A 15455-nucleotide genomic window follows, 5' to 3' on the forward strand; every position below is an offset into this window, starting at 1 on the left:
CATCGTTGTGTGGGTAATCCTTGAGTTGAAGGTCCTCTTGGGAGAAGGTAATAGGAATGTGAGACCACCTTGACTTGATGAAGGGTCCTTGCACCCCAACATGTTGTACCCTTCTCTGTGCTTCCTTCTTCTGCTTCTTGTTGGTTGGCTCTGAACATGAACCGCCTGTTATCGGGAGTAGCAGCTTCGGAGCCGAAGCAGCTCCAGCTTGATCGTTGAACGAAGCCATCAGCTCAAAAAAGTGGAAGTGAGTTCACCGGAGGTGGGCGCCAATGTTGGAGACTTGTTCTCAAATGCTATGAATTAAGAACAAGGCAACATAAAATGTTAAATGTTAACGTCCTTCGTCCACGAAGCATTATTCCCTTGAGGATAATGAACCTTGGACGAAGGTTAATGAGAATATGATTACGAAGGTTAAGTCTTCGTAATTGAATTTTAATAGATTGAATAAGATAATATAAAATAAAGGGTATCACAAACGAATCATATTATAATATATTGAATCATTGAATACAGTTATACCTCTGCCTTGGCAAAGATTGGTTCCCGAATGATGCGATTGCAATTACAAGAATCCGTGAACAGTAAAGGAATACTGTTCACTATTTATAGACACAGGACACAGCCTGTGAAGAATTACAATTATGCCCCTCATAAAAGTTTACAACATTGACTCAGACCTTAATGGACTAAAAGGTCATTCTATCTTTAAGTCGGTTTGTAATACCGAAGCTTCATGAAGAGGAACCTTCGGCCATCTCATACAAACAGCTTCAGCCGAAAGCCGCTTCTTCCTACAAGACCTTCGGCGACGAAGCATAGTCCCAACAACGTCTGTACGCTCGAAGAGGATGACACCTTAGCTGGCACCGGTGGCTATCGTGGCGCAAAGGTGTTGCTCCTCCTCTGTTGGCGACCCTACAGTTCTTTTTCTGCTAACATAGAAAGGTAGAACAACCGTTGTATAGAATGAAACTCTTTATAATCAACAATACCCTAAATCTCCCCCCTCAACCCCCATAAAACCTAACCATTTGGTCCTCCGGATCCTCAACTACCCCACATCGCAGTATATCTTTCTAAAGTTCTTGGTAGTATTCCTGCACAAACATGTCTCCCTGATCTAAGCGTTGCAATTTTTTTCGAAGATCACATCTATAAGAAGGGGGAACAAAACGAGCTCGCATCTCCTCTTTTAACGCATTCATGTTTGTGGTGCAGCACATGTGTTAACAAGTTCATTCCACCAAATGGTATTAAAATCTTTAAACTCAATAATGGCTTTTCTAACCCTATACCGCTCAGGAACGATATGGGAATTAAATTTTTGTTCAACCGTCATCTCACAGTCTAAGTAGGCTCCAGCATCATAAGAACCAATGAATGAAGTAATGGAGAACTTAATCTTAGCATATGTATCATTGTCTAATTCAGGATTATGATGATGACGTCTACCATTACCCCCATACCTTGTCGATTACGTGTGAGGCATCGTCGTAGCAGTGCATCAACATCGTCGTCGTCGTCCTCCTCCGCAGGAGAGAGCACTACCGCACCAACAGCTGGAGCTTGTGGTGGGGGACGAGCCTCCAACATGTCCATGCGTGTAACAAGTTCGGCAACACATCGATCAAGCTGCTCATAGGATGTCACTGTAGAGTCCTCGTACTTATTAAAAGCGTCGGTCATCACGCGTATCATCTCCTTCAATTCCAGCTGAGAGACACACTAATCATCGTTAAGCTTAGGGCCCTTCTCCTTGTCCGTTTGGTTCTTTGGTCCTGTCATTGTTAGTACAAAATAGAGAAAAAAGACAACAAACAAAAAGTGTCAACCCTACAACTTCTACTCTTAGGTGTGGTTGTGGAACACAAGTTATGAAAACGTCTTACCCCGCTCTTACAAGGTTCTTACCAGCACTATATGTGGCAAACTGTGGCTGGTGTGACTGCCCAAAGAGCGTGGGTGTGATTGCAAAGGATTACCTGTTCCGCTCGAGAGAAAAGGTGGATCTTTGGGAAGGCTCACTAAATATATATCTGTGGCACACAAGTCAGTAGCAGAGAGCAGTGTTGAGTAAGTGTTCCAAGTACTCGTCCTAGTTGCTGGCCTAAAATGAAATAGTTGGACCAAGGCACCCAAAGGAGGTAGGAAGGGTGTAGGTACATCAAGGAAACAAGTTGGGAGCAAAACAAACAGAGAGGTGCACAGATTGAAGACGTTTCTCCTTATGTGCTACTCTTTTTCTCTTTTCCCCTCATTTTTTCTCCGTCGTTGTTTTTTGTGGTTTTTCATTTTTTTCCAAATATTCTTTATATATTTTCCCTTTTGCAGCATCACATAAGAAGGAAACACACCAAGTTTTGGATTTTTTTTGTGCAAAGACGTGTCCTATGGAATTTCCGCAAGTTTGCCCTGAAATTGGAATAAATGTTTAGAAAATGAAAACTCATACTTCCAAGCTGAATTTGGGGATTTTAAAAAGGCAAACCGACAAAGACGGAAAGAATTTGATGAGAAAATTAATTTTGTGCGAATTGAAAAATGGGCCTGATTCGAGTTTCGAGGCGAAAGTTATTGTCGTTTTAAGTTTGGACTCCGACTCAGGGTTTCTGGTGAGACGCTGGAAGGGTGGGGTCGGTTTGTGGGAATGGTCAGTTTGGGTGATTGGATCGGTTATCGAGACTGAGTTTGTGGAATGACAGTGGATGGTGATGACCAAGCTGACCCAAAAAAGATCTAAACCAGGAACCTAATTAGGGTTGTTAGCGAGGCAAATGAAGGGTGAATGGGGTCGGTTTTGTGCATAGGTCGGTTTTATGGATAGGTCGATTTTGTGGATGGATTGGTTTATCGAGATTGAGTTTGTGGGGTGGCAGCGGGTGGTAATGATCAAATTGACCTAAAACAAATCTAAACCAGCAACAAGACCTTGACCTAGGATACGAACTCAGAACTGTGAACTCCAAAATTGAATTGTGGAAAGGCTAAGGCGATGGTTTTAGGTCAGGATAAACGGATCGTAATTTTTTTAGTTTTTTTATGGGTTATAGGACGAACAAACGAATCAAAAGGTAAAATTATACCTCACGAGCAACCTGAATCTTCATATCACTTGATAGAGGACGAGGCCCGATCTCCTGTGAGGTACGATAACTTGATTGGGTGGAGATCTCGACGTTGATGATCCAAGGCTCCGAGTGAACGGATCCTCACAATCACTACACCACTGCTCCGTTGGTTATCACCCGTGACACATGAGTGACCTTGCCACGAAGGCTTATCCCTGCAAGTGCAATCAAGAACACAAGCAAGAACAGGAAGAACACAACCAAAACTGTGTTGATTACGAGATGGGGTCTCACAAGCCAATCACGACAACACTGTTTGATGACAGAATAATCTAATTAAAACCCAACCCTAATGTGACAGCGACTACTGAATAAATAGAGTTTTAGGGCGTGCAAGACCCCTGTTCTCGCCCCTAATGGCCTCTGACGTGTTACACGGCATAATAGCCCAACAAACGGTGTCGCAGCACCAAAACAGAATCTAAAGGCTGACTTGTTTTGACGATTCATGTTGGCTCTGGATGAACTTTAAGGTGCGAATAGTTTGGTTGGTTAGATAATCAACTTATCTTTCCAACCATATCAAGTCTGTTGCAATCGGAGTCCGGATGCACCCTGGGCATCCATTTTAGTGAAGACTGGTCCTGGAGCCCGACATGGAATCGCGTCCGAGTTAGATTTGATCTCCTTCTTGTTGTGGACGCCCTTGCTGCTCCTCCATGGCACCTTGGCCTCTTCCAAGTCCTTGCTGATCATCTCCAAGGTTCCTAATCAACAAAACATCCATGGCCCCAAGTGTAAGCTCGAGACCACAATTGACTAGGTTAGAATGAATCTGGAGATTTAGTTGTCGTGCACGTGAGCGTGTTATTGGTCCATGCATTGTATGTATTGCAGTGATGTCCTCATCAAGTCCCTAGGTGCCATGGCCACGCCCTCGGATCCACCTATTAGGGTCTTATTTGTTGAGTTGCTTTTGGATGTCCATGGTAAAAGTTCCCTTTGTCCGGTACATAGATCTGGATGTCACCTAGAGTGTGGGTGAATAGGCGAATAAAATATAACATTGAAAACTTAGAACTTCTTACTCTACTCAAAGTCCAGATCACAACGGAATGAAGTTAACTCAAGTAGATCACAACGGAATAATAGTCTTTGTCTCAAAATGATCATGCACTTCAAGAACAACTTATATACCAAAGATAAGTATCGAAGTGCGAATCAAATAAAGTAGGACACTAAGAATGAAATAGAGTGAAGCGGAGATAAGTGACACAAAGATTTATCCCATGGTTCGGCCAAGCCTGAAATGCTTGCCTACATCCATGTTGGAGTTAACCAGCCTGGCTTGGAGTCTAATTCAAATCCTTCCTTCGTTTGCTTAGATTTGTCACTAGGTGGCACATCGAGGCTTCCACTATGTCATTGATGGTTACAATAGCATCGCGGTTGTCTACACCTTTCTTGACAGCACTCCGGTAGAGTAACTCCACTTGCTCAAGATCACCACTCTTCTTTCTAGCAGCACGTTGAAAAGGAAATGTGCCCTTGGGCCATTTCTAAGTATTTTGGTGATTGAGTACCAACACAAGTGCTTTTGTGTTAATCTATGCAAAGTGGTGGACAAAGTGCAAATCATGTCAAAGGTATGTTTCTAGACTTAGTACATTGTTTTATTGACTAATGTATTGTATCTAAGTGCTGGAAACAGGAAAAATTGAATTGGAAATGAGATGGCTACGTTCAGCCTAAGTCAGCTCGGTCTGGGTGCACCGGACTGTCCGGTGGTGCACCGGACAGTGTCCGGTGCGCCAGGCTGGCTCGGGCGAACAGGCTGCTCTCGGGACTTCGATGGCGGCGTACGACTAAAATTCACCGGACTGTCCGGTGGTGCACCGGACTGTCCGGTGAGCCAACGGTCTGCCGGGGCAACGGTCGGCCGAGGATTCCGCGCGTGACGCGTGGCCGAGCCAACGGTCACATTGGAGCACTGGACTGTCTGGTGTGCACCAGACAGTGTCCGGTGCGCCAACGGCTCCCAGGCGCCAACGGTCGGCTTCGCCAAATAAGGAAAGAGATCCGCACCGGACAGTGTCCGGTGGTGCACCGGACTGTCCGGTGCGCCAGGCGACAGAAGGCAAGATCAGCCTTCCTGGAATGCTCTCAACGGCTCCTAGCTGCCTTGGGGCTATAAAAGGGACCCCTAGGCACATGGAGGAAATACATATGCATACTCAAAGCATTCCTAAGCACCAAGACTTCGATTCCACGCATTTGTTTCTTCGTAATAGCATCTAGAGCTCTTGTTGAGTTGTGAACTCGTCGGGTTGTGTTGCGAGCTCTTGTTGCGACTTGTGTGCGTGTTGACATTCTGACTTCGTGTCTTGTGTGCGTTGATCATCCCTCCCTTACTCCGTGCTTCTTTGTGAACTTTAAGTGTAAGGGCGAGAGACTCCAAGTTGTGGAGATTCCTCGTGGAAGGGATTAAGAAAAGCAAAGCAAAACACCGTGGTATTCAAGTGGGTCTTTGGACCGCTTGAGAGGGGTTGATTGCAACCCTCGTCCATTGGGACGCCACAACGTGGAGTAGGCAAGCGTTGGTCTTGGCCGAACCACGGGATAACCACCGTGCCATCTCTGTGATTGATATCTTTGTGGTTATTGTGTTTTGTTGAGACTCCTCTCTAGCCACTTGACGATTATTGTGCTAACACTTAACCAAGTTTTTGTGGCTTAAGTTTCAAGTTTTACAGGATCACCTATTCACCCCCCCCTCTAGGTGCTTTCAATTGGTATCAGAGCCGTTCTATTCAAGAAAGGGACTAACCGCCCGAAGAGATGGATCCTAAGGGCAAGGGGGTTGTGATCAATGACAAAGAGAAGGAGTCATTCGTCAACGAGCCCAAGGATGACAAGCCTACCGACTCGGGCTCGGGCCACAAACGCAAAGATGGGAAGAAGAAGAAGACAAGACGCATGAAGGAGATCGTCTACTACGACGATAGCGACGAGTCCACTTCTTCCCAAAAGGACAACGACGACAACGACTACGAGAGAAGGAAACCGGTTAATTCGAACTTTTCTTTTGACTACTCTCATATTCCGCAAAGTACAAATACTCATTTGCTCTCTATTCCACTTGGCAAACCTCCTCACTTTGATGGAGAGGACTACGGATTTTGGAGCCATAAAATGTGTAGTCACCTGTTCTCTCTCCATCCGAGCATATGGGAGATTGTGGAAAGTGGAACGAAATTTGATAGCTCGGATAGTCCTAATTTTATTAATGAACAGATTCATAGAAATGCACAAGCTACTACTGTGTTGTTAGCCTCCTTGTGCAGGGACGAGTATCATAAAGTGAGCGGCTTGGACAATGCCAAGCAGATTTGGGACACCCTCAAGATCTCTCATGAGGGGAACGACGTCACCTTGCTCACCAAGATGGAGTTGGTGGAGGGTGAGCTTGGACGATTCGCGATGATAAGAGGCGAGGAGCCAACCCAAACATACAACCGGCTCAAGACCCTTATCAACAAAATAAGGAGCTACGGAAGCACGCGATGGACGGACCACGACGTTGTCCGCCTAATGCTAAGGTCCTTTACCGTTCTTGATCCACATTTGGTGAATAATATTCGTGAGAACCCCAGGTACACCAAAATGTCGCCCGAAGAAGTCCTTGGAAAATTCGTAAGCGGGCGAATGATGATCAAGGAGGCGAGGTACGTGGACGACGCACTGAATGGTCCAATCAATGAGCCTCAACCCGTTGCTCTTAAGGCAACGAGAAGCAAGGAGGCGTTACCCAGCAAGGTGGCGCAAGTTGAGGCGGCCGGGCTCAATGATGAAGAGATGGCCCTCATCATCAAGCGCTTCAAGACGGCGCTAAAGGGTCGCAAGGGGCAGCCAAGCAAGACCAAGACAAAGGGGAAGCGCTCATGCTTCAAATGTGGTAAGGTTGGTCATTTTATTGCTAACTGTTCCGATAATGACAGTGACCAGGAAAAGGGAAACAAGAGGGAGAAGAAGAAGAATTGCAAGAAGGCCAAGGGCGAGGCACATATTGGAAAGGAGTGGGACTCGGATTGTTCGTCATCCGACTCCGAAAATGAAGGACTCGCCGCCACCGCCTTCAACAAGTCATCCCTCTTCCCCAACGAGCGTCACACGTGCCTCATGGCGAAGGAGAAAAAGGTATGTACTCGAGACAGTACTACTTATAATTCTTCTAGTGATGATGAGTCTAGTGATGAAGAAATAGATTACTCTAGTTTGTTCAAGGGATTGGATAGAGCTAAAATAGATAATATTAATGAATTGATTGATGCCTTAAATGAAAAGGATAGACTTCTAGAGAAACAAGAGGACCTTTTATATGAAGAGCATGATAAATTTGTTAGTGCACAAAATTCACTTGCTCTAGAAGTTAAAAGAAATGAAATTCTTTCTAGTGAAGTGTCTACATGTCATGATTCTATCTCTAGCTTAAAGAGAATTAACAATGATTTAAATGCTAAACTAGAAGTAGCAAATAAATCTAACTCTTGTGTAGAACATGTTATGATTTGCACTAGGTGTAAAGATTTTGACATTGATGCTTGTAGTGAACACCTAGTTTGCATTTCTAAATTAAATGATGAAGTGGCTAGTCTTAATGCCCAACTTAAGACTAGCAAGAATGAATTTGACAAGCTAAAATTTGCAAGGGATGCCTACACGATTGGTAGACACCCCTCAATTAAGGATGGTCTTGGCTTCAAGAGGGAAGTCAAGAACTTAACAAGCCATAAGGCTTCCATCTCCACCAAGGAGAAAGGGAAGGCCCCTATGGCTAGTAGTGTGCAAAAGAACCATGCTTTCATGTATCATGATAGGAGACATTCTAGGAATGCCTTTAGAAGTTGTGATGCTTTTGATTCTCATGCCATGACTGCTTCTAGTTCCCATGTTGTGCATGATAGAAATGTTGCTAGGAGAAATATTGTTCATAATATGCATAGGAGAAATGTTGTTAATGTTCCTAGGAAAGTTAATGAACCTTCTACAATATATCATGCTTTAAATACTTCCTTTGCTATTTGTAGAAAGGATAGGAAGATAGTTGCTAGAAAATTAGGGGCAAAATGCAAGGGAGACAAAACTTGCATTTGGGTCCCTAAGACAATTGTGACTAACCTTGTAGGACCCAACAAGAGTTGGGTACCTAAGACCCAAGCCTAAATTTGCCTTGCAGGTTTATGCATCCGGGGGTTCAAGCTGGATTATCGACAGCGGATGCACAAACCATATGACGGGGGAGAAGAGGATGTTCACCTCCTACGTTAAAAACAAGGATTCCCAAGATTCAATAATATTCGGTGATGGGAATCAAGGCAAGGTAAAAGGGTTATGTAAATTTGCTATTTCATCCGGGCACTCTATTTCTAATGTGTTTTTAGTTGAGTCGCTTGGATATAATTTGTTATCTGTTAGTCAATTATGCAAAATGGGATATAATTGTCTATTTACAAATGTAGATGTGTCTGTCTTTAGAAGATGTGATGGTTCACTAGCTTTTAAGGGTATACTAGACGACAAACTTTATTTGGTTGATTTTGCAAAATAAGAGGCCGGTCTAGATGCATGCTTAATCGCTAAGACTTGCATGGGCTGGCTGTGGCATCGCCGCTTAGCACATGTGGGGATGAAGAACCTCCACAAGCTTCTAAAGGGAGAACACATGATAGGTCTAACTAATGTAAATTCGAAAAAGATAGACCTTGTGCAGCTTGTCAAGCAGGGAAACAGGTGGGAGGCTCTCATCACACCAAAAATGTGATGACAACATCAAGACCCTTGGAGATGCTTCATATGGACCTCTTCGGACCTGTCGCCTATCTGAGTATAGGAGGAAGTAAGTATGGTCTTGTTATAGTTGATGATTTTTGCCGCTTTACTTGGGTATTCTTTTTGCAGGATAAATCTGAAACCCAAGGGACCCTCAAGCGCTTCCTCAGGAGAGCTCAAAATGAGTTTGAGCTCAAAGTGAAGAAGATAAGGAGCGACAACGGGTCCGAATTCAAGAATCTTCAAGTGGAGGAGTTCCTTGAGGAGGGGATCAAGCACGAGTTCTCCGCTCCCTACACACCTCAGCAAAATGGTGTGGTAGAGAGGAAGAATAGGACGCTCATCGATATGGCGAGGACTATGCTTGGAGAGTTCAAGACCCCCGAGCGTTTTTGGTCGGAAGCCGTGAACACGGCTTGCCACGCCATCAACAGGGTCTATCTACACCGCCTCCTCAAGAAGACTTCATATGAGCTGCTAACTGGTAACAAACCCAATGTGTCTTATTTTCGTGTATTTGGGAGCAAGTGTTATATTCTTGTGAAGAAAGGTAGAACTTCTAAATTTGCTCCCAAAGCTGTAGAAGGGTTTTTATTAGGTTATGACTCAAATACAAAGGCGTATAGGGTCTTCAACAAATCATCGGGTTTGGTTGAAATCTCTAGCGACGTTGTATTTGATGAGACTAATGGCTCTCCAAGAGAGCAAGTTGTTGATCTTGACGATATAGATGAAGAAGACGTTCCAACAGCCGCTATGCGCACCATGCCGATGTGCGACCACAAGAATATTTGGAGCAAGATCAACCTTCCTCCTCAACAATGGTGCATCCCCCAACCCAAGATGACGAACAGGTACCTCAAGTGGAGGCGCATGATCAAGGGGGAGCACAGGATGTTCAAGTTGAAGAGGAAGAAGCACCTCAGGCACCTCCAACCCAAGTTCGAGCGACGATTCCAAGGAATCATCCCGTCGATCAAATTTTGGGTGATATTAGCAAAGGAGTAATTACTCGCTCTAGATTGGTGAATTTTTGTGAGCATTACTCTTTTGTCTCTTCTATTGAACCTTTCAGGTTAGAAGAGGCCTTGCTAGATCCGGACTGGGTGTTGGCCATGCAGGAAGAGCTCAACAACTTTAAGCGTAATGAAGTTTGGACACTAGTGCCTCGTCCCAAGCAAAACGTTGTGGGAACCAAGTGGGTGTTCCGCAACAAACAGGACGAGCACGGGGTGGTGACGAGGAACAAGGCTCGACTTGTGGCAAAAGGTTATGCCCAAGTCGCAGGTTTGGACTTTGAGGAGACTTTCGCTCCTGTGGCTAGGCTAGAATCAATTCGTATCTTGCTAGCATATGCCGCTCACCATTCTTTCAGGTTGTACCAAATGGATGTGAAGAGCGCTTTCCTCAACGGGCCGATCAAGGAGGAGGTGTATGTGGTGCAACCCCCTGGCTTCGAGGATGAACGGTACCCCGACCACGTGTGTAAGCTCTCTAAGGCGCTCTATGGACTTAAGCAAGCCCCAAGAGCATGGTATGAATGCCTTAGAGACTTTTTAATTGCTAATGCTTTCAAGGTTGGGAAAGCCGATCCAACTCTTTTCACTAAGACTTGCGATGGTGATCTCTTTGTGTGCCAAATTTATGTCGATGACATAATATTTGGTTCTACTAATCAAAAGTCTTATGAAGAGTTTAGCAGGGTGATGACGCAGAAATTCGAGATGTCGATGATGGGCGAGTTGAACTACTTCCTTGGGTTCCAAGTGAAGCAACTCAAGGACGGCACCTTCATCTCCCAAACGAAGTACACGCAAGACTTGCTAAAGCGGTTTGGGATGAAGGACGCCAAGCCCGCAAAGACACCGATGGGAACCGATGGACACACCGACCTCAACAAAGGAGGTAAGTCTGTTGATCAAAAGGCATACCGATCAATGATAGGTTCTTTGCTTTATTTATGTGCTAGTAGACCGGATATTATGCTCAGCGTATGCATGTGTGCTAGATTTCAATCCGATCCAAGGGAGTGTCACTTAGTGGCTGTGAAGCGAATTCTTAGATATTTAGTCGCTACGCCTTACTTCGGGATCTGGTATCCAAAGGGGTCCAACTTTGACTTGATTGGTTACTTAGATTCCGACTATGCTGGATGTAAGGTCGATAGGAAGAGCACATCGGGGACGTGCCAATTCTTAGGAAGGTCCCTGGTGTCATAGAATTCTAAGAAACAAACTTCTGTTGCCCTATCCACTGCTGAGGCCGAGTACGTTGCCGCAGGACAGTGTTGCGCGCAACTACTTTGGATGAGGCAAACCCTCCAGGACTTTGGCTACAATCTGAGCAAAGTCCCACTCCTATGTGATAATGAGAGTGCTATCCGAATAGAGGAAAATCCTGTTGAGCACAGCCGCACAAAAGCACATTGACATCCGGCATCACTTTTTGAGAGACCACCAGCAAAAGGGAGATATCAAAGTGTTTCATGTTAGCACCGAGAACCAGCTAGCCGATATCTTCACTAAGCCTTTAGATGAAAAGACCTTTTGTAGGCTGCGTAGTGAACTAAATATCCTAGATTCGCGGAACTTGGATTGATTTATAGCATACATGTGTATATGCCTTTGATCATGTTCCTTATGCATTTTGTTGCTTACTTGTGGTGCTCAAGTTGTACAAACACTCCCTGGACCTCACAAGTCCTTGTGCAAGTGATGCACATATTTAGGGGGAGTTGTGCTACAACTTGACCCTTTGAGACTAACCGTTTGCTTGAGTTTGCTTGATTTAATCTCAAAGGAAGTTTGAAAGGGAAAAGGTGGACTTGGACCATGAAAGACTTCCACTGCACTCCGATGAGAGGGTAACGTATTCCAAGTTCATCTCATGTACTCTTATTGCCTTTGTATTCTTATTTGAAGATTCTGGTGAGGCAATGGGGTTATAGGGCCAAGATTGATCTCGTTTTGGTGCTTGATGCCAAAGGGGGAGAAAATAAAGGCCAAAGCAATAAATGGATCAACTACCACTTGAGAGTTTTTTGAAAATAGTAGAATAGAGCCTTTTGTTTGTCAAAACTCTTTTATTGTCTCTCTTGTCAAAAGTTGGCTTCTTGTGGGGAGAAGTGTTGATTATGGAAAAAGGGGGAGTTTTTGAAATCTTGAATCAATTTCTCTTGGAATGACTCTCTTTATGTCTTAACAAGTATGTTTGACTTAGAGATAGAAATTTGAGTTTGATTTACAAAAACAAACCAAGTGGTGGCAAAGAGTGATCCATATATGCTAAATATGAATCAAAACAATTTTGAGTTCTCATTTGCATTGATATTGAACTTGTTCTAGTTGCTTTATGTTGTGTTGGCATAAATCACCAAAAAGGGGGAGATTGAAAGGGAAATGTGCCCTTGGGCCATTTCTAAGTATTTTGGTGATTGAGTACCAACACAAGTGTTTTTGTGTTAATCTATGCAAAGTGGTGGACAAAGTGCAAATCATGTCAAAGGTATGTTTCTGGACTTAGTACATTGTTTTATTGACTAATATATTGTATCTAAGTGCTGGAAATAGGAAAAATTGAATTGGAAATGAGATGGTTACGTTCAGCCTAAGTCAGCTCGGTCTGGGTGCACCGGACTGTCCGGTGGTGCACCGGACAGTGTCTGGTGGTGCACCGGACAGTGTCCGGTGCGCCAGGCTAGCTCTGGCGAACAGGCTGCTCTCGGGACTTCGACGGCGGTGTACGGCTAAAATTCACCGGACTGTCCGGTGGTGCACCGGACTGTCCGGTGAGCCAACGGTCTGCCGGGGCAACGGTCGGCCGAGGATTCCGCGCGTGACGCGTGGCCGAGCCAACGGTCACATTGGAGAACCGGACTGTCCGGTGTGCACCGGACAGTGTCCGGTGCGCCAACGGCTCCCAGGCGCCAACGGTCGGCTTCGCCAAATAAGGAAAGAGATCCACACCGAACAGTGTCTGGTGCGCCAGGCGACAGAAGGCAAGATCGGCCTTCCTGGAATGCTCTCAACGGCTCCTAGCTGCCTTGGGGCTATAAAAGGGACCCCTAGGCACATGGAGGAAATACATAAGCATACTCAAAGCATTCCTAAGCACCAAGACTTCGATTCCACGCATTTGTTTCTTCATAATAGCATCTAGAGCTCTTGTTGAGTTGTGAACTCGTCGGGTTGTGTTGCGAGCTCTTGTTGCGACTTGTGTGCGTGTTGACATTCTGACTTCGTGTCTTGTGTGTGTTGATCATCCCTCCCTTACTCCGTGCTTCTTTGTGAACTTTAAGTGTAAGGGCGAGAGACTCCAAGTTGTGGAGATTCCTCGCGGAAGGGATTAAGAAAAGCAAAGCAAAACACTGTGGTATTCAAGTGGGTCTTTGGACCGCTTGAGAGGGGTTGATTGCAACCCTCATCCATTGGGACGCCACAACGTGGAGTAGGCAAGCGTTGGTCTTGGCCGAACCACGGGATAACCACCGTGCCATCTCTGTGATTGATATCTTTGTGGTTATTGTGTTTTGTTGAGACTCCTCTCTAGCCACTTGACGATTATTGTGCTAACACTTAACCAAGTTTTTGTGGCTTAAGTTTCAAGTTTTACAGGATCACCTATTCACCCCCCCCTCTAGGTGCTCTCACACGTCTCCTCTCTTTTGGCTTATAATTGTACCAACACTAAGTCTAGAGAGAATTGTACAAGAGAGAGAGAGATAGAAATGATTTGCAATGAGTCTACCCTTGTTTGCTCCAAAGGTGTACTGAAAGAGGATGTCTAGGGGGTCCTTTTAGACTGTCTCTAGTAGAGTGTGTAAAATAGGGGACGCAAAATTGTAGATGACACTATTTGTAGAGAAGTTTGAAATATGGGATGAGGTAGGGGATTTGCTAGAGATAGCCTTATAGCCCCAAAAGGCCCCAAAGTCATTGCTCTTTCCTTCTCAAAGCTGCTGGAAACTGCACTTTCTCAGGGGCACCGGACCGGTCCGGTGTGCCACCAGACCGGGTACATGCGCCCCCAGTCCAGGATCTGATTGGAACTTGCCTTCTTCTGACGGGCACCAGACCGGTCCGATGCTCCACCATACCGGGTGCCACGTCAGCTAGCTGGTGCAGCGCCTGCTCAAGTTGGAAGTAGCCATTGAAGGTCGGTCCGTTGCACCACCGAACCCTAAACAGTGAAGGTCTGGTGAATTATAAAAATAATTTTTGAGACCTGCCTATTCATCCGTACTGGTGGTTCGGTGCACAAGGCTGCCTGAGCCTCTGGCCAAGCCTACTTCCCAACCAGTCCGACGCGCCACTGGACCATTACTGTAGAAGGTCTGGTGCGGCCAAACATGTTGTAGTGAGGCCCCTTCTCTTCCATTTCTTCTCCATTTAACTTCAACTCTTTGGGGGTACTTTCCTGTGACTTAGACACACATGATTAGAGTATAATCCAATTGACTAAGTCCTAGCAAATTACCTCTTTCTCAACTTCTCCCCATATTTTATGTTTCTCCTCAAATAGAGCCCCGGATGGTACTTTCGCTATAAATCGAGTTAGAGAGCAAACCAAAGTGCCATATACATAGTAAAAGGTGCATGCGACATAGTTAAGCACTCAAACCTTGCATACTTAACCTTTTCATTGTTTTGCACCTTTTGGCCTGTTTGAGAACGAGATTGGACTCCAAAGTGTAAAGTTGACACAACTTGAACTCTAAAGTTGTCCATGAGCTCCAACACCCTGCAATAGTAACATAGAACAATCAAAACACAAGAATGACCCAAACTAAAGGTTAGAGAGAACTTATCTCTTTTGGATCACTTCCAGTTTCTGACTTTGATACTCCTCTTCTTTCTTGTGACCATGTCCAACTCCTTGAGAAATGATCTTGAGCCTTGTGACGTGGACCTTAATCCATAAAAAATACCTCGATGGTTCCAAGTCACATTCTTATGTAGCAATCCTCAATGCACATGACCTTACTTAGCTGATTAACCTTGACTTCTGCAGAGCCTCTTCTTCACTTTGACTTTACGTACCTCAGTCACCTTGTCCTTATCCCTTGCTCTAATACATCGAAGATCTTGTGCCTCCATCATCCTTGGTTCAATTTAGTTGACTCCAAGTCATGCACATTGATTCTCACATAACAATGTCCTTCTTTCACTTAGCTTGTGATGTCCATTGTCCATAGTCATCTTAGCCTTTGGATCATCAAACTCGATCTCCTATGTTGAACCCTATGAGCTTTGCGCTAAGCACATGTTCAACGCTTAGCAACACTTGTTAGTTCTTTAATTGGGTTGTCATCCAAACCACCAAAACCCACAAGGGAGCTTTCAATCTCCCTCTTTTTGGTGATTGATGACAACACAATTAAAGCTTACATAAGGTTTGAAATTGAAGCTCAATTTTGAATTATAAGCTATAGAATGCTTCCCCTAATTATGTGCTTTCATGGAAATCTCAACTTTGGCCTCAAATGCCAAATTGCACATGCTTTGGCTAAGTGTGAAGCATTACTACATTTTAGCTTCCGTGTGGTGCATTGTG

The sequence above is a fragment of the Zea mays genome, chromosome 1 (genome assembly GCF_902167145.1).
Source record: "Zea mays cultivar B73 chromosome 1, Zm-B73-REFERENCE-NAM-5.0, whole genome shotgun sequence".
Lineage (NCBI taxonomy): Eukaryota > Viridiplantae > Streptophyta > Magnoliopsida > Poales > Poaceae > Zea > Zea mays.